Here is a 25,000-nt window from a genome sequence, read left to right on the forward strand (position 1 = left end):
CGGCCGACCCACCGACCCGGAACGAGGGACCGGGACCGGGACCGGAGGTCCCGGCCCGGGCCCCCCCCTCGAACCGGGGGGCGGGCGGCCGGCAGGCCGGAGGTCGACCTTACTTACACACGACGGCTGGCCGGGAGAGACCACCGGGGCGCGCTCGGGCGCACGCACGCGCCGAACGGGACCCGCAACGCGGGGGAAGGACACGCCGCCGCCCCCGGACGTCGACACCCAAGACGCCTCGGGGAGGGGCCCCGGCGGGCCCGGGAAGCGAGGCGCGCACCCGGGGCGCGCGGACGCGGAGCGGGAGAGCGGGTTCGGGAGGAGACGAGACCCCGGGCAAGCCCGAGGCGACCGTGGAAGGCGCGGGGAAGGCGGCGAGCGGGGAGGGGGTGGGCGGCGGGCCACCGCGAGGATCCGGGGAGAAGCCTCGGGCACAGACGACCGCAGCAGCCGTGGACACACAACGGGGTCTCACCGCCAGCGGCCCGTTTGGGCACACAGGGGCGGTCCCGCGCGGCACACGGAGCGGCCGCCTGGCCTTCGGCGACCCACGCACGCCTCTCGGGGGCCCGCGGCTCCCCAACACCGCCACCGCAGTCGCGGCCAGCGCCCCATAACCGTCTTCCCTACACACGCGGCGGGCCGACCCGACCTCTCCGACGCCCACCGGGCCCGCGCGGGGCCGACCGCCGCCGGTGCGCGAAGCCGAGGCACACGCCGGGGGGACGCGGACACCGGCCGATGGTGGCCGGGGGCGACGCCCCTCAAGGCGGAGCCGGCTCGGGTCCCAGACGGGGCCGCCCCGGCGCAGCCGGAGAGCCGCTCAGAGAGAAAGGATCGGCAGGCAGCGGCGGGGAGCGGGCGCACACGCAGGGCCGGGGCCCACGAGGGCAGGGGCACGGGAGCCCGCCGAGGACCCGGGCGGGAACCTCGGGCACAGCCGGGCCACCGGGGAAGACACGACCACGGGATCCCACCGCCACAGACACGAGGGCGGTCCCGCAGCCCTCCCACCCGGGACACCGGCCGGCCCTCGGCACCAACGCGGAGACCCCTCACGGGACCCGGACCCCACCGCCGGGGGCCCCGGAGCGACCACAGCGACAAGCCCGACGCCAGGGCGACACACCCAGGATCTCGTCCATCCGCGACCCGGTCCCGCTCCGGGAGACCGGCACGCCCCACCGTGGGGACGCTTTCCCGGGCCCAGGCGGCCCGACCCGTCGCCCCGCACACAGCGCGGTCGCCGGCACCGGCAAGGGCTCGGCACGGCACGGGAGCGGGCGGAGAGCCGGCTCGCAGCGGAAGGGGGTCACGCGCCAGACGGGACGCCACACGCACCCAGCCTTCAAGCGACGACCTCCCCAACGGCGAGGACACAGGGCCCGGCCCGGCGGGACCCTCCCCCGACTCAGAGGGGGGAGGCGCGGGCCACAGTAGGCGACGAGCGGCGCTCGGTCCCCACCGCGGAGACCGGCGGACCCCACTTCTCCCCGCCACCGAGGAGGAAGAGGGAACTCTGCCTACACACGAGCGAATCCAATCGCCACGCGGAAGCGCTACCACAACGCAGAGAGAGGCGGCGGGCCGGGGGAGTCCGGTACCCCCAAAGCACACCTCTGGGATCGCTAGAGAAGGCTTTCTCACCGAGGGCGGGTCACACTCCCCCACCCACCGGTCGCCCCTCGCCGGGCCGCCCACGGAGGCGCTCAGGGACACCCAGGGAAGGGAGGGATGAGGTCTACGGCGAGAGGAGCGGAGCCCGAGGCACCCCCTCAACCCCGCGTCGAGGGGCACAAAACCTCGATCGATCGCCTCGACGACAACCCTCCGACGAGCTGAGCGCTTCTCCTCGGGACCCACACGCAGACCCCATGGCGGCAACCGGAGGAGGGGGCCCCGGGGGCGGGAACGACACCACCGCTCGGCCTCGGGCACCTGAGGGACAACCCGGAGCGCTCCAGGAGCACCGCAAAAGGCCCAAGCCGAGCCAACGCTCGCACCACCCCGGCGAGGGCAGCACGACGGGCCATCGGGACGAGCCCCCCACCGCCGCGGAGAGGGGCCGCCCCCGACAAGGCAACAACCACAGGAGGCGAGAGCGAGGGATGCCTGCCGCGTCAGAGGACCCCACCGGCCCCCGCCAGGCGGAGAACGGGGGAGCACGGCGAGGTCGGGCCGGATTCCGTACCCCCTACACCTCCCGATCCAGACCCCACAGGCAGGGTGCAGGAGAGGCAAGGGGGCCCCCGCGGGCGGGACGAGAAGAGCGGTCCCATTCACCGAGAATGTCCGTCCCTCGCCCACCGCGGATCGGTCGCGGCCCGGGAGAGCGTGACGTCACCACATCGATCGGAAGAGACCCAGAGCGGGGCGAAGGAGTCAACCTCAGCAAAGCCACGGAGCCCACGGGCCCGAGGCCGGCCAGCCCCGCTCCGGGGAAGGGACGGCGGACAACCCCAGAGGAGAGGAGGACGCCTGACACGCACGGCACGGAGCCAACGGAACGGGGTCGTCGCGACCGCCCCAGGTGCCCGCAGCAGGGAGCGCACACGCAGGCAGACGGGAGCCCGCCCGCCCGCACCGGCCTTTCCCCGCCACGCCCAGGTGAGTCGGAAGAGACCCGGGCCCAGGGCGGCACCAGGGAGCCGGGACACTCAGACGGATGCACGGGAGGCAAGGCACACGGGCCCCAGCCGGCGGCTCAACCCAGAGCAGGGCCGGCTAGCCGGGTCACCGGTAGACCAGAGACCCCCCACGCATCCAGAGGCCCGACCTCTCCAGCGACGGGTCGCCAGAGGACAGCGTGTCAGCAATAACCCGGTGGCACAAAACGACAACTCAGAGTGAAAGATACACCCCGCCCAGGGGGCAGGGGGTCTAGTCACCGGCCACACCGCCGACTCAGAAATGCGTGACACGGACATCTGTCCCCAAAAAGGCCACCATCACAGCCAGACATGGAGCACCCAGGGCTGTCTGGTCGACCTAAACACACACACACACACACACACACACACACACACACACACACACACACACACACACCAGGGAGCAGCCCTTCCCGGGCACGCCCTCCGGGCCACCGGTGCCACGCAGGGGCCGGCCCGTGCCTTCAGAAACAGACTCTTTCGGCCGTCCCCTCACACGCGAGGGACACACGACACGAGGGACCGAAGGCGCTCAGGGACCACTCTCCGACCACGAAGGCGGACTCGGAAGTAAAGCGTCACAGCAGAGGGACCGCGGCCAGGCGCGGCACCCCGGGAGGACGGCGCAGGAAGGCCACCGACTCCCCACAGGGACTCGGGAAAGAAATCCGGCGGGTGGGTGGGTGCCTCTGGCGGCCAGGGCCCGCGCTGGCCCGCCACAGGGCCGTGGAGTGGCGTCCCCGGCCACCCGCGCCACGCCCGGAGGGTCCCCGCGGGTCGCGGGTCGGGCCTCGGGAGCTACGGCGTACTGGTCGACCGGCCCGGGCAGCCCCGACACCTCGCTCGGGCCTGGAAACTCGGCGACAGCCTGCCCCCATACAGCCCTGCACGCCCGAGCTCTGACTCACAAGTGACTCGCCAGAGCTCTGGCGCCACAGGGACAGCCCCGCTGACGGCCGCAGGCTTTCCGGAGCAATGACTAGCTCACAGCGGGGACGGTCCCCTCCCTCGGCAGCTGTCACCGGAGCTCCAGAAGCCAAGAAAACCATATAAAAGCGGCCGCCAGATGGAGCCCGACAACCGGCGACGACCAGGTCCCCAAACCTGTCACCGAGAGAGATCCAGATGGCAGGGCGGCCGGCGGACGGCAAAACCGAAACCGTGAGTCGAGAAAAGTCTGGCCGAGGCCGAAGACACAGCCCCTCCACCCCAACCCCACAGAAACCGTCCTCCAAACGTGTCTCTGCGTAGACCGAGACAGGCTCCAAAGACAAGCCCACGACGTGTGGCTGTTTGGACATGCATCTCGGAGGGAGAAAGAACACACAGGACTCGGTCGCGAGTCGTTCAGGTGACAGAGAGACACAGAATGAGGACACTTTCACAATCAAACCTGGGGTGTGGGGGAGGGAGGGAGGGAGGGAGGGAGGGAGGGGGGATAGAAAAAAGACACATGGAGGAAGGAGAGAGGGAAGAAAGGAAGCAGGGTGGGGGGAGGAAGGACATGGAGAAAACAGAAATTTTAAAATCTGGAGAAAATAGATGATGAAAGACAGGTGGAAAATGAAGAAAGATGAAGAAGAGAAAGAATGAGGAAAGAGGTGAAGGAAAAAAGGGCGAAAGAGACAAAAAAAGTATAAAAGACAAAGAAAGAGAGAAAAAAAGGAAAGGAACAGAAAAAAGGAAAGAAGGGAGGGAGGGAGGGAGGGAGGGAGGGAGGGAGGGAGGGAGGGAGGAGGGAAAGAAAGAGAAAAACACAGAGCAAGAAGAAAGGAAGGCAGAAAGAAGAGGCTAATGCCATTTTCGGCATTAGCCCCCACCTGCATTTAGGTAAAAATCTAAAAAAAGGGAAAAAGAAAAGAAAGGAAGGAAGGCAGAGAGAAGAAAGAAAGAAAATAGACAAAATGAAATTTCTTGCTAAACATAATCGGGCCTGGCGACAGAGCTAGGCTCCATCTCGAAAGAAAGGCAGGGAGACAGAAAGAAAGAGCAACAGAGAAAGACAGACAGACAGACAGAGAAAAGAGAGAGAGAGAGAGAGAGAGAGAGAGAGAGAGAGAGAGAGAGAGGCCAAGCAAGGTGGCTCATGCCTGTCATCCCAGCACTTTGGGAGGCCGAGGCGGGCGGATCACAGGGTCAGCAGTTCGAGACCAGCCTGGCCAAAACGTTGAAACCCCGTCTCTACTAAAAATACAAAAATTACCTGGGCGCGGTGGCACACGCCCGCCATCCCAGCCACTCAGGAGGCTGAGGCAGGAGAATCGCTTGAACCATGGAGGCCGGAGGTCACCGTGAGCCGAGATCGCGCCATCGCACTCCAGCCTGGGTGACAGGCTGAGACTCTGTCTCAAAAGAAAAAAGAAATAAAAAATAAAAAAAGAAAAAGAAAGGCCACACAAGAAACACAGAAACATCTAAAGAAACACAGGAACAATGAACGAAACCCAGAAACGACAAAAGAAACAAACAAGAAAGAAAGAAAGAAAGAAAGAAAGAAAGAAAGAAAGAAAGAAAGAAAGAAAGAAAGAAAGAACTGGAAAAGGCAATTAGGAAGAGAGAAACAAAGGAGAAAGGATAGACAGATTTCCTTTCGAAAGATCCTCTAACAGCATAGTAAGGCCCAGGGAGGGGCTGCGACCCACCTTCCACCTTACGAATACGGTTGGCCAGGAAAATATAAATACCACGTGTAACGTCACCGTTAAACGTGACTATGAGCCGGGCGCGGTGGCTCACGCCTGTCATCCCAGCATTCTGGGGGGCTGAGTCGGGTGGGCCACCTGAGGTCAGGAGTCCAACAACAGGCTGACCGACATGGTGAAACCCCGTCTCTGCTAAAAATACCAAAAAAAAAAAAAAAGGGACCCACTTCCGTTACTTGCTGCTGTGGACGATAGGCAGCTGGGGTCGGTGAAGGATTCCAAGATGGCTGGGCGAAAACTTGCTCTAAAAACCATTGACTGGATAGCTTTTTGGGAGATCATACCCCAAAACCAAAAGGCCATTGCTAATTCCCTGAAATCCTGGAATGAGATCCTAACCTCCAGGTTGGCTGCTTTACCTGAGAATCCACCATCTATTGACTGGGCTTACTACAAGGCCAATGAGGCCAAAGCAGGCTTGGTGGATGACTTTGAGAAGAAGTTTAATGCCCTGAAGGTTCCTATACCAGAGGATCCATATACTGCCCTGGTGGATGCTGAAGAAAAAGAAGATGTGAAGTCTTGTGCTGAGTGGGTGTCTCTCTCAAAGGCCAGGGTTGTAGAATATGAGAAAAAGATGGAGAAGTATAAGAACTTAATTCCATTTGAACAGATGACCATTGAGGACTTGAACGAAGCTTTCCCAGAAACCAAATTGGACAAGCAAAAGTATCCCTATTGGCCTCACCAACCAATTGAGAATTTATAAAATTGAGTCCAGGAGGAGGCTCTGGCCCTTATATTACACATTCTGGACATTAAAAATAAAAGTAATTATTAAAAAAAAAAAAAAAAAGAACCTCTTTAATTTTAATGTTAAAAATAAAAAAGGAAAAGAAAAACAAATTCTCCGGACGTGGTGGCACATGCCTGTAACCCCAGCCACTCAGGAGGCAGAGGCAGGAGAATCGCTTGAACCCCGGAGGTGGAGGTCACCGTGAGCTGAGATCGCGCCATCGCACTCCAGCCTGGGTGACAGAGTGAGACTCTTGTCTCAAAATAAAGAAAAAAGGAAAAAAGAAAGAAAGAAGAAAGAAAGAAAGAGAGAGAGAGAGAGAGAGAGAGAGAGAGAGAGAGAGAGAGAGAGAGAAAGGAAGGAAGGAAGGAGCCGGTCGCGGTGGCTCAAGCCTGTAATCCCAGCTCTTTGGGAGGCCAAGGTGGGTGGATCACGGGGTCAAGAGATAGAGACCATCCAGGTCAACATGGTGAAACCCCGTTTCTACTAAAGATACAAAAAATTAGCTGGGCATGCTGGTGCGTGCCTGTCATCCCAGCTACTCAGGAGGCTGAGGCAGGAGAATTGCCTGAACCCAGGAGGTGGAGGTTGCGGTGAGCCGAGATCGCGCCATTGCACTCCAGCCTGGGTAACAAAAGGGAAACTCCATCTCAAAAAAAAAAAAAAAAAATACCACACAAGAAACACAGAAACAACGAAAGAAACACAGGAACAACGAACGAAACACAGAAAACGACAAAAGAAACAAACAAGAAAGAAAGAACTGGAGAAGGCAATTAGGGAGAGAGAAACTAAAGGAGAAAGCACAGACAGATTTCTTTTCGAAAAATCCTCTACCGGCATAGTAAGGCCCGGGGAGGGGCTGCGACACACCTTCCACCTTAGGAATATGTTGGCCAGGAAAATAAAAATGCCACACGTAAGGTAACCGTTAAAAGTGACAATGAGCCGGGCGCGGTGGCTCAGGCCTGTCATCCCAGCACTCTGGGGAGGCTGAGGCGGGTGGGCCACCTGAGGTCAGGAGTCCAACAACAGGCTGGCCAACATGGTGAAACCCCGTCTCTGCTAACAATACAAATAAACTTCTTTAATTTTAATCAAAGAAAGAAAGAAAGAAAGAAAGAAAGAAAGAAAGAAAGAAAGAAAGAAAGAACTTCTCCGGGCGTGGCAGTGCATGCCTGTAACCCCCAGCCACTCAGGAGGCTGAGGCAGGAGAATCGCCTTAACCCGGGAGGCAGAGGCCGCCGCGAGCCGAGATCGTGCCCTCGAACTCCAGCCTGGGTGACAGAGTGAGACTCTGTTTCCAAAAAAAAGAAGAAAAATGACTATGAGGGCCTGGGCCAGGGTGGTTGAGTGAGTTTACCTAGGGAGGGAGGGAGGGAGGGAGGGAGGGAGGGGTGGCGGGTGGGGAGGGGGAGAGAGAGAGAGAGAGAGAGAGAGAGAGAGAGAGAGAGAGAGAGAGAGAGAAAGAGAAAGAGAAAGAAAGAAAGAAGGGGGGATATGCCTGAGTGGAAGGAGAGAAACCAAGGGGAGCAGGAGGGGACACAAAGAGGAAGGGGAAGGGACGGAGGCACAGTAGGTTATTCTAAAATGTATTCAAGACTGGGGTGGGGGTGGGCACGGAGGGCAACTCAGGAAACAAGCCGACTCCAGCAATGACACCTAATTCATGATTGCTGGCATCGCTGCCTCGAAAGGGGGGCACCGCATGTTTCTTCCTCCACACTCATTCGATGATTTCTGGGAAACGCCATTTACGAGCACACTCTGGACATCTACCTGCTTTCGCTACATCTGGGGAGAATCGGGAAAGTCCCCACTAACGACAAGGCCTAAAGTGGAGCTGTCATCCACAAAACCCAGGCAGAAGGGTCCATATGGGTTAAGAAAGACACCAAGAAAGAAAGGGAAACAACGGATCAAAGAGAAGAACAATCGGGCCCGGCCAGGGTCTCCAGGGGTCGTCTGGGCAACGAGGGAGTCGGGGGTGGGGGTGGGGGTGGGGGTGGGGGACGAATGGACTAAGGGAGGGCGGGCCTCTAAGTGGGGGGAGGTGGGGGGCGGGTGGCAGAGAGAAGCCACAGTCTCTCCTGACGGTGGGCGGGCGGCCAGAGCGTCCCGTCACGCCGCCTAGACTTCGGAGAACCGGTGACCGCTAGGTGACGCCCGATGACAACATATGCAAGTGTCAGCCCGGCACCCTCCCAGGCATTTCCCCCACAACTAATGGAGCGGAGACCCTGAGGGGGAAGGAAGCACCGTGACTCGGCAATACGCGCAGAAACGCACGCACCTACGTACGTGCGTAGGTACGTACGTACGCACGCACGCACGCACGCACGGACGTACCCACGCACGCACTCACACGCACGGCGTATCCCACAGAATAGCAGAGTGTATACCGTGATAGCGAGAGGGCCCACGCCATTTTCTTCTCTAGTAACAAAAGAAAAAGCAGGCCGAGGCCCGGCGGCCCACGCCCCTCACCCCAGCACTCCGGTAGTCAGAGGCAGAGGCGGGCGGGTCACCCGGGGTCAGGAGTTCCGAACCATCCCCGTCAACATGGCGAAACCCCCGCCTCCAGGCCCTCGAAAGGCCGGGCAGGGGCAGGAGAATCGCTGGAACTCGGGAGGTGGAGGTCGCAGTGAGCCAAGATCTCACCACCGACCGCACTTCAGCCTGGGCGACAGAGCGAGACTCCCGGGGCGGGGGGGTGGTGGGGGGGATTCGCTTCCCTCTTTAGGTGACCACGCACCGTGACACGTACACAGAGAGCTCGGAAGGTACACAGGCTCTGACCTCCTCTCTGTGGTTTTGAGTCGGTCTGGCGATATTTTCCAGGCCTTCCGTTTCCCCGTAAGCAGTCACAGAAATGAAAACTCCCTCCTTTCCCAATTCGTCTTCAGCTCATCATCAGGCCGCAAGAATAAGCAGCCCGACCCGACCCGACCCGACCCGACCCTCCCGCTGGGTCCGGGAGCAATTGCACTCCAGCCCGGGCGACAGAGCGAGCGAGCGAGCGGAACCTCTGTCGCAGAAGAAAACAATTAAAAAGAAGGAAGATAGATAGATAATCAGCCGGCCGTTTTGTGTCGTGCTGCGTCCTGGCACCCGCCCGGGCCGGTAGGCCCAGCTCCTCAGGGGCTGAGTCAGGGGAGCATCTCTCTAAGCCCACCAGTCAGTTCAAGGTCACAGTGACCTACGTACGATCGGCCTGGGCGACACAGGGAGACCCCATCTCTAAAAAAGTACATGGAAGCGTGGACGGTCGTAGAAGACATACAAGGAGGTGGCGGAGCACGGGAAGGCTCCGCTCGTTCCTGAAGACCAGAGCACAGCCGGGTGCGGTGGCTCAAGCCTGTCGTCCCAGCACTTTGGGAGGCCGAGGCGGGTGGATCACGAGGTCGAGAGATCGAGACCAACCTGGTCAACGGGGTGAAACCCCGTCTCTGCTAAACATACCGGAAAATAGACAAATAAATAAATTAGCTGGGCACGGTGGCACGTGCCTGTAATCCCAGCTACTCGGGAGGCTGAGGCAGGAGAATTGCCTGAACCCAGGAGGCGGAGGTTGCGGTGAGCCGAGATCGCGCCATCGCACTCCAGCCTGGGTAACGAGAGCGAAACTCCGTCTCAAGAAATTAAAAAAGACCAGAGCACACAAACAGGACCATCCGCTTGAGGTAGCCACCGTTCCGAATCACGGCGGAGGCCTCGAGGATTTCAGAGCAAGGCCCTGCCGTCATCTGCGGCACCCGACCTCGCCTGTAAATATTTCCGGAAACCGACTCGTCCGTCCATTCATTCACTCACTCATCCATCCATCCATCCATCCATCCATCCATCCATCCATCCATCCAGTAGGGAGGAAGGAAGAGAAAAAAGAAAAAGAATGAGGCCGGGTGTGGTGGCTCATGCCTGTAATTCAAGTACTTTGGAGGCCAAGGCGTGCAGATCACCTGAGGTCGGGAGTTCAAGACCAGCCTGACCAACATGGTGAAACCCCATCTTTTTTTTTTTTTCCAATAAATAAATAAATAAAAGAAAAGGAAGAAAGGGGGGGAGGGGAGGAAGAGAGAGAGAGAGAGAGAAGGAGAAGAAGAAGAAGAAAGAGGAGGAGGAGGAGGAGGAAGAGGAGGAGGAGGAGGAGGAAGAGGAGGAGGAGGAGGAGAAAAGAAATAAAAAGAGGGCAGCGCACCATGGCTCACGCCTATAATCCCAACACTTTGGGAGACTCAGGTGGAAGAATCGCTTGAGCCCAGGAGTTTGAGACCAGCCCTGGCAACACAGCGAGCCCCCGTTTGTACTAAAAAATCAAAACAATTAAAAAGTTAGCCGGGCATCGTGATGGCAGGCACCTGTATAGTTCTAGCTGTTTTGGAGCCCGAGGTGGGAGGATTGCTTGAGGTCGGGAAGTGGAGGCTGCCATGGGCCTTGGCCAGACAAATGCACCGCAGCCTGTTTCCCGGGCTGGTCTTCAACTCCTCAGCTCTAGCGAAGCACCTGCCTCACCTCCAAACTTGCACCCACCACATTCATCCGTCCCGGAGGTGTCTGTGACAGATTTTAGTAGGGGAGCATTCATTTCTAAATACCAGAGCAGATCAACAGGACCATCCGTTTGAGACAGACACCACCATTCTGAATCACAGCAGAGGCTTTGAGGATTTCAGAGCAAGACCCTGCTGCTATCTGCAGATAACCACCCTTCTTTCGAGGGACAGGGCTCTGTCAGGTAGCCTCTGGCTGTAAACCAAAGGCCCAACCACGGGGCCATAAAGTTAACCATGTTAGCCGAGCCGCTCATAACGCACCGAGCATAATCCCAGCACTTTGGGAGGCTGAGACGACGGGTGGATCACTTGAAGTCAGGGGTTCGAGACTAGCCTGCTGACCAGGGCAAAACCCCGTCTCTACTACATACACAAAAGTTAGCCGGGTGCGGTGGCACGCACCTGTAGTCCCAGCTACTCACTCGGGAGGCCGAGGCGGAAGAATCGCTTTGACTCGGGAGTCGGAGGTTGAAGAGAGCCGCGATCACGCCACTGCACTCCAGGCTGGGCGACAGAGGAAGACTCCGTCTCAAATAAGAACAATAGCAAGAAGTATAATAATAGTAACGACGTTAAATTAAATGTAGAAAAACAAGAAATCACACATAATTTGTAGCGTCATTGCTGCCTCAAAAGGCGAGAAGCATAGGTTTGTGTCACCATGGGTTTTCTTTGTTCCTGAAAAATTGCTCATTCATTCATTCATTCATTCGTTCGTTCGTTCAATTCTATTTTATTCTGTTCCATTCTATTCTATTCTATTCTAGCGTGTGTGTGTGTGTGTGTGTGTGTGTGTGTGTGTGTGTGTGGCTTACTTCTGTTTTCTAAATATGGGGTTTCTTTTTTCTAAAGATGGCCAGGCTGGTCTTGAACTCCTGACCTCAGGTGATCCACCCACCTCGGCCTTTCAAAGTGCTAGGATGACAGGCGTGAGCCACCGCGCCCGGCCTTATTCTAATATTTTGGAGAAGCAGTCTTTCTCTGTCACCCAGGCTCAGTGCAACCTCCGCCCCCTGTGGGTTCAAGCAATTCTCCTACCTCAGCCTCCCGAGTGAGTGAGCAGCTGGGACTACACTACAGGCACGTGCCACCACGGCCCCCTAACTTTTCTGTATTTCCAGTAGAGGCAAGGGTTTCACTATGTTGACCATGCTGGTCTCGACCTCCTGACCTCTGATCCACCCGCCACAACCTCCCAGGCAGGCTTGAGCCACCACCACGCCTGGCCTATTTATTCTTTTTTCCTTAACTTTCCAGAAGGCTAGTTGCTTAAGCTTTCTAATTATTTTATTAATATTACTAATACCCTGATAACACTCCTAAAATAGCAATAGTTACATAATTGTATAGAACTGTCCTTGGATGATAAAGCACTTTTATTTCACATCAAGACAGCAATTACTTTAGATCATAATATGTCCACGCTAGACACCTGAAATTATACCTAGCACTGTCTTTCTATGACTAAAAATTCAGAAATGCATACTGAACAGAAGATCCTTATCAAAATGATTTACGAGTCTTACAATTATCCTTTAATTCTTGCCGGGTATTGTTACTGCTATTTTGTGCATTAAAAACTGGAAAACAAAACAAATGACAAAAATGACATGAACTCCAGGTAGGGCTAGCTAGGTTCCTCAGGTCCATTTTCTTCAGTACTTTCAATAACATATGAAGTGTTATGAAGCTTGCCCCATGGATTTTTCAACTGCATACTATAACCTGAAGGGTTAGGGAAAAGTCCGAGAAAGGGTCCTTTGAAGTAAAAATTAATTTAAAGGGACAAAACCCACACAGTAATAGAAACAGAATATTAATTTTGTTCTCTATGGCAAAAATAGCCAACACGGTCAAGAATACTTTATGAGTCAGGTTGCAAAAGTGACCATTTTAGAAAACTCTATTAAGAGAAATTGACAGAGGGGGAGGTGGGGAGGGATAGCCTGGGGAGAAATGCCAAATGTGGGTGAAGGGGAGAAGAAAAGCAAAGCACACTGCCATGTGTGTACCTACGCAACTGTCTTGCATGCTCTGCTCATGTACCCCAAAACCTAAAATCCAATAAAAAATTAAAAAAAAAAAAAAATGGACAGAATAAAATCTGATTTCTCACACTCTAAAAACTGATGAAAACTAAACTGGCTTCACCAAAAACAGTCAATCTCTATGGTAACACTGTAACTCTCAGGTTGAGTAGCTCAAAATCAATCCAATCTCCAGCAAGACAAAGTTTAGCCTTTCTGTTCATTTAGGAGGATATTCTTTTTATCTGATCAAAGAACAATGAGACCCGGGGGTCAGAATGGCGATTCCCTAGGCAACAAGGGAGGGAGGAACGCGAAGATGGGGGCGGGGGCGGGGGCAGCGGACAAGTCACAGTTGCCCCGGGCTGTGCGCAGGCGGCCTGAGTGTTCTTCCTCCATGAGGCCTCGGTTTTCAGAGTGCCTTCTTTCTTCCTCCGTGAGGCCTCGGTTTTCAGAGTAACGGTGGCCGCTAGGGGATGCCCGAAGTCTGCCTGCCAACAGAGAGTGTCAACCAGGAATGAACTGGGATCGCCAGGAACGGGAGCGGGAGAGGGGAAGAATGGAGCCCTCCCCCCACCACAGCACAGTGGGGCCGCCGTGCCCTCCCAGGCAGTTGCCACAAGCAATCGACCAGCGCCTTAGGGAGACACAGCCTAAGTCCCCACCCATCGGATTATGTGAAACTTCCTTCCAGAGAGAAGAGACCGACTGGAAATTCTCTCCGTCAAGGTCGAAACCTAAAAGGATCACTGGCACACCCACCAGGCCCAAGACAATTTTGAAAAGAGTTGTTTCAAAATGGAAGAGCAGTTTCTGTGTTTGGGGTACATCCGTATATTTCCGTATAACAAAATTAGTTGTTTTAAACATGACGCTTTAAAAGAAAAAAAAAAAAATTTTTTTTTTTTTAACTCCTTACCTGTACAGTCCTGCGATAGGCAGACCACGGGACTCGTCAGCTCAGAGTCCGTGAGGCCAGAAGCTGACATCCTGCATGTCTACTCAGAATGAATGAACGAATGAACGAGTTTATTTATTTACTTTGAGACACAGTCTCGCTCTGTCCCCTAGGGTGGAGGGCAGGCAATGGCACGATCTAGGCTCACTGCAACCTCTCCGTCCCGGGTTCAAGTGATTCTTTCTGCCTCAGCCTCCCGAGTGGCTGGGAGTACAGGCATGTGCCACCACGCCCGGATGACTTTTGCATTTTTAGTAGAGACGGAGTTTCACCATGTTAGCAAGAATGGCCTCGATCTCCTGACCTCGTGATCCGCCCACCTCCCAAAGTGTTGGGGTTGATTACACGCGTGAGCCAGCCACCGCACCCGCCCGGGCCTGTAGTCCCAGCTACTCGGGAGGCTGAGGCAAGAGAATTGCCTGAACCCAGGAGGCGGAGGTTGCGGTGAGCCGAGATCGCGCCATTGCACTCCAGCCTGGGTAACAAGAGCGAAACTCCGTCTCAAAATAAATAAATAAACAAAGTTAAAAAAAATTAAATGCTGTATTCTGTTAGCTTTGCTTTGTACCCTGAGAAGGACATAATATAGCTGTTGTCTGTCTGTCTGTTTGTGACAGGGTCTCGCTCTGTCTGTCGCCCAGGGTGAAGTGCCTCCAAGTAGCTGAGACTACAGGCACGGACCCCGGGGTTTGGCCATGTAGCCCCAGGTTGGTGGTGGAGCTCCCGTGCTCAAGAGATCTTACTGCCTCTGCCTCCCAAAGTGTTGGGGTTACCGGCATGAGCCACCGCACCCGGCCTGACTCAATACCAGGAAGGGCCAGGATCTGCCAAGGCCTGTGTTCCAAAGTGGGGACAGTGGATCCCATGGTAGAGGGAGCCATCGGTCCACACTGAGCTCCGGCCAGCCCCAGGCCCCACCATGCAGACCAAATCAGAAGGAACAGGGTCCCTCGTCCTACACACCGCATCCCTTCACTGAACTTGGGAGCGGATCCATTTCCCAAACATGAGGTGGCTCTCAGTTTGAAACGGGTCACAAGGGGCCTGGCTTTCCCGAGTCGGCAGGATAACGAAGTCCTTCCGTGACATAGAACGAGGTGTGGCTCGAATCTAGATTCTCCAGTTAAAACCAAGGAAGATGGCCAGGAGCGGTGGCTCGTGCCTGTCATCCCAGCACTTTGAGAGGCCAGGCCGAGGTGGAAGTATCAGGAGGTCAGGAGTTTGAGACCAGCCTGGCCAAGACAGTGAAACCCCTGCCTCTACTGAAAACACAAAAATGTTAGCTGGGCGTGGTGGCGCGTGCCTGTAATCCTAGCTACTCAGGAGGCTGAGTCAGGAGACTCGCTGGAAACCAGGGAGGCAGAGGGTGCAGTGAGCTGAGATCGTGCCACTGCGCTCCAGCCAGGGGGACAGAGCAAGACTCGGTCTCAGAAAACACACACACACACACACACACCACCACCACCACCACCACCACCACCACCACCACCAAAGAAAACCAACGTGTCACACTCGATCGAGACAGACAGAGACAGAGAGAGATGAGAGAGACAGAGAGAGAGAGAGAGAGAGAGAGAGAGAGAGAGAGAGAGAGATGTTATATCCGAGTGACATAAAGAATGCACCGCACTCTGAAACTGAATTATGAGTCCTTTATGTTAGCCAGCGACGGAGAGGTGGCTAATGCCCAAAATTCTCTCTCAGGCCCAAAGAAAGAAAGAGTTAGGGGGTTCTTTATACACTAGTTTGAAAAAGGAGGGGGGAAACCTAGCTGAAGCAAATTTTTCACAAAAGCAGAGTAAGCAAAAAGTTAAAAGATAAAGTAGTACAGGCTGGGCATGGCAGATCACGCCTATAATCCCAGCACTTAGGGAGGCCGAGACGAGTGGATCACAAGGTGAAGAGATCGAGACCATCCTGGTCTAAACAGCGAAACCCCATCTCAACTCAAAAAAAGAAAAAAGAAAAAAAAAATTAGCTGGGCATGGTGTCACGTGCCTGTAGTCCCAGCTACTCGGGAGGCTGAGTCAGGAGACTCACTTGAAACCAGGGAGGCAGAGGGTGCAGTGAGCTGAGATTGTGCCACTGCACTCCAGCCAGGGAGACAGAGCAAGACTCGGTCTCAGCAAACACACACACACCACCACCACCACCACCACCACCACCACCACCACCACCACCAAAGAAAACCAATGAAGGTGTTTAACTCAACGTGTCGCACTCGATCGAGAGAGACAGAGTCAGAGAGAGATGAGAGAGACACAGAGAGTAACAGAGAGAGAGAGACAGAGAGAGAGAGAGAGAGAGAGAGAGAGAGAGAGAGAGAGAGAGAGATGTTATATCCGAGTGAGATAAAGAATGCACCGCAATCTGAAACTGAATTATGAGTCCTTTATGTTAGCCAGCGACGGAGAGGTGGCTAATGCCCAAAATTCTCTCAGGCCCAAAGAAAAAAAGAGTTAGGAGGTTCTTTATACCTTAGTTTGAAACAGGAGGGGGGAAACCTAGCTGAAGCAAATTTTTCACAAAAGCAGAGTAAGCAAAAAGTTAAAAGATAAAGTAGCACAGGCTGGGCATGGCATCTCACGCCTATAATCCGAGCACTTAGGGAGGCCGAGATGGGTGGATCACAAGGTGAAGAGATCGAGACCATCCTGGTCTAAACAGCGAAACCACGTCTCAACTCAAAAAGAAAAAAAAAAAGAAAAAGAAAATTAGCTGGGCATGGTGGCACGTGCCTGTAGTCCCAGCTACTCGGGAGGCTGAAGCAGGAGAATTGCTTAAACCCAGGAGGCGGAGGTTGCAGTGAGCCGAGATCGTGCCATTGCCCTCCAGTCTGGGTAGCAGCAGCGACACTCTGTCTCAAATGAGAGAAAAAAGCAAAAAAAAAAAAAAAAAAAAAAGAGAGAGAGGAGGAATGGGGGGGAGAGAGAGAGAGAGAGAGAGAGAGAGAGAGAGAGAGAGACAGAGAGCAGAGAGAGGAGGAGGAAAGGGGTACTCAATGGAGAGAGAATTACACATATCTTATAATGCTTTTGATACCATAATCGGTGGCCCGGGTGCACTTTTAAAACAGAAACAACAGCAGCAGCGGCAGCAAAAGCCAGCCAGCCAGACAGACCGTCACAGAGACAGTATTGTTACTAAAGACAGGTTTTCACTAACACGGGGGTGGGGGGGGGAGACAGAGAGAGAGAGAAAGAGAGAGGAGGGTGGATAACGAGGTCAAAAGATGGAGATCATCCTGGCCAGGCCAACATAGTGGGACCCCGCCTTCACTAACAATACAAACGTATTAGCTGAACAGGAATGTTGTCAGCAGGCTCAGGCTTCATAGCCAAAAAGCTGAAACCACCATCTGGGATGTTTTCCCGAGAGCCAGTGGTTTCACGAGGGGCCGTGTGTAGTTGTGGAAATGGAGAGGAATGTTTGGAGCTCCATATTTGAGACAGAACGGACAGGGCTCGGTCACGGGTCATTTAAGACATGGGGAGATACAGACTGAGAAAACCCTCCCAGCATCCTAGCTGAACAGAGAGGTGCACGATTTATCGAGACACTAAGTCTGGGTCACAACCGAGTCAACGGAGAAAGCAAACCCAGATTTTAGGGTTGGATTTATCTCTCTCTCTCTCTCTCTCTCTCTCTCTCTCTCTCTCTCTCTCTCTCTCTCCCCCCCCGCCCCTTCAGAGGGAGTCTCACTCTGTCCACCAGGCTAGAGTCCAGTGGTGCGATCTCGGCTCACTCACTGCAACCTCCGACTCCTGGGTTCAATTAAATCTCCTGCCTCAGCCTCCCGAGAACCTGGGATTGCAGGCACGCACCACCACGCCCGGCTAATTTTTGTCCTTTTTTTCCTTCTAAAGACGGGGTTTCACCATGTTGCTCAGGCCGGTCTTGAACTCACGACCCCAGGTGATCTGCCCGCCTTGGCCTCCAAAGTGCTTGGATTACAGGCGTGAGCTCCCGCGCCTGGCTAATTTTTGTCTTTCTGTAGAGACGGGGTTTCACCATGTTGGCCAGGATGGTCTCAAACTCCTGACCGCAGGTGATCCGCCCACCTCGGCCTCCCAAAGTGCTGCAGTGACAGGCAGGAGCCACCGTGCCAGGCCTGAATCTTTATCAATGTGTAACATCTTTGAGGTCTCCAAGTCCAGAAATAAACTCGCCACTTCTGCACAGGATTCTGTATGGAGATCAAATCTGAGATTCCTAAAGTAAAGAATTGAGGCCTTGGGAATGGATTGGATTAGATCTACCTGAGCTTATATTAAAATAAAAAAGAGGGAGAGGAAGAGGGAGGGGTGGAAGAAAGTGGGGGAGGGAGGGGGGAGAGAGAGAGAGAGAAGAGAGAAGAAGAAGAAGAAGAAGAAGAAGAAGAAGAAGAAGAAGAAGAAGAAGAAGAAGAAGAAGGAGAAGAAGAAGAAGAAGACCTCATGAATTTCTAGAAAATAAGACCTTATGACTTTTGCATCCGTTGGCGACTCTAGGTAGTTTGCTGAACCTGGTTCTGTGGCCTTGCCTCTGTTTACTTTTGCACTCCAGGCCACGACGCACAGTGCCAGACCTGGGAGGAGTTCAGCCACGCTGCCTACCGAGAGAGAAGCTTTACCTCGCTGACCCTGTGAAGGCACGTGTGGTTCTCAAATACAGGCATTCTGATGGAAACTTGTGTGTTAAACACACAAGTAACAGATGATCGAGTTTGTCTGGTGTCTAAAAGAGAGGAAGCTCAAGATGGAAAGAAGACTGAGAAATTCCACAGTCAACTAACTAGTGGCACTGACCGTAGCCAGGGAATCCCTCAGTGTTACCATGGAAACTGAGTGAATGGTTTGAAATGAAGACTTTGTCATGTACTGAGGAAGTAAATATCTTTTGAAGTAGGGAAAGTGTTGGGACAGAAAATACTTTATGTAACTAAGTGGACTCTTCAGAAGCTCAGAGGTCATTTTCTGTAATTTTCTTTTGAATGTTTTCTTTAGAGAGCTAGGAATGCGAATGTTTTCAGTCAGAAAGCCTGTATTTACTTTTGGAAACTGCACAAGCGATGCATCTGTCTCCGGAACTTTGCAGATTACTTGATGTTAGGTAAAACGCACAATTGTTTCTTTCTGGCAGATTCGTAACAGTAACTTGAAAATGAGATATTACGAAAAGCCAATGCTTCCTTAAATTTAGTTCATCTTTCTTTCAAAGAACATTCAATGTAACCGTTGTGTTGGATCGAGGTATTTCTTTTGGAGCATAAAATGTATGCTGTCGATGACCAACAGACATAAAAGATGGTAATCGGAACAAACTCCGCACCACAGTGCGCATTGTTACGAATGCCGTGCACCTGAGTATGTCTAGTAGTGTGGCCTCAATTATATCTAACAGGAATTGACTAACCAGTATGCTTTGCCTTCTCTCTCTCTCTCTCTCTCTCTCTCTCTCTCTCTCTCTCTCTCTCTCTCTCTCTCTCCAGAGAGATACAATAAAAATACCTTTTATTATAGGGGATTGGTAGTATCAGCTCGTTGAACAATGACTTTGAATCTAGTTTTCAGTTATCAGAAGCAGCAGTTATTTGAGTGCGTGAATGCAATGACGGTCACTACACATGTACCACAACCACCATTTTACAGACATTTTCACGACGTCTTTTTCATCTGCAGTTTCTCAGAAGGCCGATAGATGATCCCAACTGTCACATCATTGCATACTTCTGTCCGTCTTCTCTCTTTCTGTAACCAAAGTGTTAGGTGTGACTGTCACAACTGTCATGTTTTCCAGTAAACCGGAAGTATGATATTATTTGACACTTATATTCGTACCCTAATTTCACCACCTAAACGTCGTGTTCACATGTTGATTCCCCAGGAATGGAATGAAGGGAAGGTACTACGTTGAAATACATCCTGCAGGCCAAGCGCAGTGGCTCAAGCCGGTAATCCCAGGACTTTGGGAGGCTGAGGAGGGTGGATCATGAGGTCAAGAGATGGAGACCATCCTGGTCAACATGGCGAAACCCCGTCTCTACTAAAAATACAAAACATTAGCTGGGCATGGTGGCGCGTGCCTGTAATCCCAGCTACTCGGGAGGCTGAGGCGGGAGAATTGCCTGAACCCAGGAGGCGGAGGTTGCAGTGAGCCGAGATCGTGCCATTGCACTCCAGCCTGGGGAAGAAGAAGAAAGAAGAAGAAGAAGAAGAAGAAGAAGAAGAAGAAGAAGAAGAAGGGAAGAGGAGGAGGAGGAGGAGGAGGAGGAGGAGGAGGAGGAGGAGGAGGAGGAGGAAGAGGAGGAGAGGAGGAGGAGGAGGAGAAGAAGAAGAGGAGGAGGAGGAGAAGAAGAAGAAGAGGAGGAGGAGGAGGAGAAGAAGAAGAGGAAGAGGAGGAGGAGAAGAAGAAGAAGAAGATAATAATAATAATAATAAGAAGAAGAACAGGAACAAGAAGAACAAAAACAAGAAAGAAAGAAAGAAAGACCTTATTGTTGTACCCGAGCGAGTGAAAGAATGCACCAGACTCTGAGATTGAATTATGAGTCCTTTATTATGCCAGCGACCGAGAGGTGGCTGATGCCCAAAATTCTCTCGGCCCCTAAGGAAATATTAGGCGGTCTTTTATACCCTAGTTTTAAAAGGGAGGGGGAACTTAGCTGAAGGAAATTTTTCACAAAAGGAGAGTAAGCAAAAAGTTCAAACTTAAGCTAGAACATGAGAAATAAAACAGTGCCAGGTGCGAGGGGTAAAGTTGTCACAAAAGACACACAACTTATATAGGTAACCGGGGCTCTGGGCATCGGACAGCACCTGCCCGCATTCCCAAGCTCTGCTGGTACCACTGAACTCGGCCTCTTATCAACAAATGCGTTCCCAGCGTCAGCCCGCCCCAGCTACATACTCTGGTGACATAGTGAATGGTGGGAAAATCACTAAAATGTAGAAGGTAAGATGGAGTCTGCCCAGCTCAGGAAGCTAACTGACATAAAGCCTGAACAGCTTTTAGTCTGAGAAAGAGAGAGCTAGTTTTAACTGGCAAAAAGCAGGTTATCACATTATGAAGTACAGTTTACAGGAACCGGCTGTCACTAGACATCGAGAAATCCACAAAAGCGCTAGTCAACAGCAGGAGAAAAACAGCAGCTCACACACGTCCTGGGGAAAAGATACACCGTCCTAGAATTCCGTGCCAAGGCATCACCTCCGGTCATCTTAAGGGAGCAAAGTATCTCTTTTTAGACAGCGTTTCTATTTTGGGCACAAACTACTACGGCCCAGCGTGGCGCCACGATGCCCTTCCCATTTTGCATATATGCTGGCCCGGGGAAGGAGAAAAGAAGACATCAAGAGAAAAGGTGATTGAGAGACCCAGCCAAGATGAAGCTTTCCCAGGGAGGGAGGGAGGGATGGCTGAGGAGTGAAGGGGTGAAAAAGCCCCACCACTACTGTCCAGCCCGCCCACCCGCTTGCCCACGAGGACCAAAGGCTGTGCCATCGCCCCCAGCTGCCTCTGGGGAAGTGGGACCGTGCCCCACCCCCACCCCCACCCCCCATCTTCAAAAACAGTGGCCACTGAGTGAGGTGAGATCTGGCCATCACCCATGCAAATGTCAACCGGCAAAGGGTGGGGGGAGGGGAGAGAGGATGGAGGCCCACGCGCCTGGCTCCAGAACGTTTCCACGCAGGGTGGTGAGAGGCGCGGCGTTGGGGGGAACCCACCTCACAAACTCATCGAGTTGGAGTAAAGGGGCGGGTGGGGGGTGCTTAAAAAATAAACCAACTCCTCATAAAGCCCAGGTAGAAGAGTCTATGCGCATGAAAGACACCAACAAACAAAGGAACACAAAGTACCGATAAAGGAACAATAGGGCCCCCACCGGGGCGGAGGTTCCCCAGGCAACGAGGGAGAGAGGGAGGGGCCTCCAGATGGGCGGAAGAGAAACCGGTTGCCCCAGGCTCTGTGAAGTCCTCGGGCTGGCAGAGCTCCCTCCGCGCCACCTCGATTTTCCATTACAGTGGCCGCTAGGCGATGCCCAAAGACCACCGATGCTTGCAGGCGTCAGCACGAAAAAGAAGGGAACGCTGGATCGCTCTGGGTCGGGGTGGAGGTTGGGGGGCGGGGGCGGGGGCGGGGGCGGGGGCGGCTCAGGCACGCCGCGTCGCCGGCCTCTCCCCGATCCCTCTCGGATCAGGTCGTTTCTGGGCCCAGGGAGTCCTCTCGGGTGATGCCCGCCTGCAACTAGTCGACCGGAGCCCCCAGGGGACACGGCCTAGGCACCCGCCCGTGGGTTCATCTGGAACTTCCATTCCCCTAGAGAGAAGGAAGAGGAGACCAGGGGCGGGGGCGTGTGGACGGAGGCTAGGGGTGGAGATGGGGCCTATCTAAGATGGAAGTCCAGTCCCTAGCGTTTCCGAGTGGACTCCAGACCCACCACCTCAGAGTGTCAATATCCGTTACAGGGAAGCGAAGGTCCGTGAAATCCACACTCACTCCCGGAGTGAGTGGCACGATCTCGGCTCACGGCAACCTCCGCCTCCTGGGTTCCAGCGATTCTCCTGCCCTCAGGCTCCCGAGTAGCTTGGGATGACAGGCACGTACCACCCACCGTGCCGGGTGAATGTTGTATTCTTAGTAGAGACGGGGTTTCTCCACGTTGCCCCGGCGCCGGTCTCGAACTCTCGACCTCTCGCGATCCACCCACCGTCTCCTCACGAGAACATCACTGGGCCGTCCCAGCCCAGTAGCGATACAGTGGCCATGCCTTAGAAATCACTCCCACGCACACACCGCGATAGGTCCTATGTCTAGAAATGTATGCCGCGGTCATGAGCTTTCTTCCTTAGCGCCTCCACGATTGGCTTCGCTAGGTAAGATTTTCCCTAACCGTTTATTTTTGAGTTGAGGAGTTTGTCAGGGAAATAGGAGAAGGATAGACGCCACAAGTGACAGGGAGAAAAGTCTGAAACATGCTCCTTTCATCCAAGTGGGAGCCTGGCCTCGACCTCCCCAAATCCTACACACCGAGTGGGGAAACCCAGCAGGGCCCCTCTGTCCGTCTAGATTCCTCTCGGCCTCTGTAAGCACGCGCTCTTTCCTTTTCGTGGAAGAGGCAGGGCCCTCCCCCTCTCCCAGAACCGAAGGTCTCAGGACCTAGAGTCGGAGAAGATACACCCTGTGGAACCCAAGTCATCCCGGGGGCCTTCGTTCTGCAGGGGACCCAGAAACGAAACGTGTCTGGCCTATTCTCTGATTCATCTGTCTCTGACGAGTTGACGTTTCAGGCGAACCTTCAAAGGGCCAAAGGCAAAGAGCTCTTCCTCTGCCCCTACCCGACCTTTTCGTGAGCAGCGAAGGGTGACAGTCTCCTCAGGCAGGCCCAGGTCACCAGGTATCCCGATCCATTTCTCCCCTCCCTCCCAGTGGGATTCCACCCATCCGTCTTCGGGATGGGGCGACACAATGTCCAAGTTACTTTACCGAGTCACTAACGGAGAGAGGGGATCGAGGGAGTCAACCTATGTCAGAAATGACATAGGTTCAGAGCCTAAAAAAGGGCCGGCCGCAGTGAAAGGTGGCAGGGTGCGAGCTTGCCCCCCCCCCGGGACAGAGTCTCACCCCTGTCGCCCAGGCTGGAGTGCAACGGCGTGATCTCAGCCCAGGGCAACCTCCGCCCCCCAGGTTCAAGGGGTTCTCCTGCCTGCCTGCCTGCCTGCCTGCCTGCCTGCCTGCCTGCCTGCCTGCTTGCTTGCCTCAGCCTCCCGGGTTGCTGATATCACAGGCATCCCCCACCACACACCCGGCTAATCATTTGTACGTTTAGTAGAGACGGGGTTTCATCAGGTTGGCCACGCTGGTCTCGCTCGAACTCCTGACCTCAAGTGATCCTCCCTCCTGGGCCTCCCAAAGTGCTATAGGATGACGGGCGTGAGCCACCGCTCCCCGCCCGCGCGCTTGCTCTTCAAGGGTGAAGTGCTGGCGGCTCACGCCCGTCATCCCAGCACTTTGGGAGGCCCAAGAGGGCGGATCACTTGAGGTCAGGAGTTCGAGGCCAGCCTGACCAACATGGCGAAACCCCATCCCTCCTGAAAATAGGAAAAGTAGCCGGGGGGCGTGGTGGTGCGCGCCCGTCATTCCAGCTACCGAAGGACGAAGCAGAAAAGGAGACTCTTCCAGCCAGCCCCACCGCGTCCCCCCACCCCCAGCCACAGCCACAGCCAGCCTTCTTGTGGGGCGGCGCCTGCCGAATGGAGTGGAGCCCGAGGCCATGGGAGCCATCACCTCCGACTCCAGAAGGGAAACAGGGCTGTCTGCCTTTGAATGGGGCTCTAGAAGGCGGCTCGGCTGCCGCTTCCGAAGCGATGCGCCTCCCTTCGCCTGGCACAGAGCGAGGCTCCGTCTCAAAAAGAAGAAGGAGAAAAAAGAAGAAAATATTAGCACGTCAGTTGTGGTCGCGAATCAGTCCCCGGAGGCCAGGCACAGTGTGGCTCGAGCCCATCCATCATCCCAAAACTTTGAGACGCCAGGTCGGGAGGATTGCAACGAAGTGATGAGACCCTGCCTGTAGAAAGGGTCTACAGACAGGGTCTCATCACTTCGTTGCAATTGATCTGTTTGTTTGTTTGTTTTGAGACGGAGCTTCGCTCTCGTTACCCACCAGGCTGGAGGGCAATGGCACGATCTCGGCTCACCGCAACCTCCGCCTCCTGGGTTCAGGCAATTCTCCCGCGTCAACCTCCCGAGTAGCCAGGACTACAGGCACGCAGCACCATGCCCAGCTAATTTCTGTATTTTTAGTAGAGACGGGGTTTCACCCGGTTGACCAGGATGGTCTCGATCTCTCGAGCTCGTGATCCACCCACCTCGGCCTCCCAAAGTGCTGGAATTCTAGGCGTGAGCCACAGCGCCCGGCCTAGAAAACATTGAAAAACTGATCTGAGGGGCCGGGCCCGGTGGCTCACGCCTGTCATCACAGCACTTTGGGAAGCCGAGGCGGGCGGATCACCCGAGGTCGGGAGTTGCAGACCAACCTGGTGAAACCCCGTCTCAGAAAAATGAATGAATGATCTGATCACAGTGGCATGTGCCTGTGGTCCCAGGTACTCTGGAGGCTGAGGCGGAGGAATGTCTTGAACCAAGGAGTGTCTAGACTGCAGTGAGTGAGCTACGATGGCACCACTGCACTCCAGCCAGGGCGACCGAGTGAGACACTGTCTCTAGATCAATAAAACAATTGGAAGGAGCTCTCTCTGTCTTACTTTCAATGGGTGTCTCTTTAGGCCAGGTGAAAAACAAGAAAGAGAGAGAGAGAGAGAGAGAGAGAGAGAGAGAGAGAGAGAGAGAGAGAGGAGAGAGGAGAAAGAGAGGAGAGAGGAGAGAGAGAGAGAG

General features: G+C 54.5%; 2 long non-coding RNA genes and 2 pseudogenes across 3 annotated transcripts in view; 2 read left to right on the forward strand and 2 right to left on the reverse strand.

The window, feature by feature from the left end:
• LOC144579849 (uncharacterized) overlaps positions 1-8,374 on the reverse strand; it is a 21,554-nt gene extending 13,180 nt beyond the window's left edge. The window contains exon 1 of the long non-coding RNA XR_013528303.1: positions 7,869-8,374. This is a non-coding gene — a long non-coding RNA (uncharacterized LOC144579849). The remainder of the gene's footprint in view (positions 1-7,868) is intronic.
• LOC144579847 (ATP synthase peripheral stalk subunit d, mitochondrial pseudogene) lies at positions 5,525-6,123 on the forward strand (annotated as a pseudogene). The gene has a single exon (XR_013528300.1). The product of XR_013528300.1 is annotated as an ATP synthase peripheral stalk subunit d, mitochondrial pseudogene (transcript).
• A 1,618-nt stretch (positions 8,375-9,992) lies between the features above and the next one.
• On the reverse strand, positions 9,993-13,690 carry LOC144579848 (uncharacterized). The gene is made up of 2 exons (XR_013528301.1): positions 13,589-13,690; positions 9,993-13,160 (listed from the first exon to the last, which is right to left on the reverse strand). It is a non-coding gene; the product is annotated as an uncharacterized LOC144579848 (long non-coding RNA).
• A 2,938-nt stretch (positions 13,691-16,628) lies between these two features.
• LOC128930787 (signal recognition particle 9 kDa protein pseudogene) lies at positions 16,629-18,567 on the forward strand (annotated as a pseudogene).
• The last annotated feature ends 6,433 nt before the right edge of the window (positions 18,568-25,000 follow it).

The sequence above is a fragment of the Callithrix jacchus genome, chromosome 17 (genome assembly GCF_049354715.1).
Source record: "Callithrix jacchus isolate 240 chromosome 17, calJac240_pri, whole genome shotgun sequence".
NCBI lineage: Eukaryota > Metazoa > Chordata > Mammalia > Primates > Cebidae > Callithrix > Callithrix jacchus.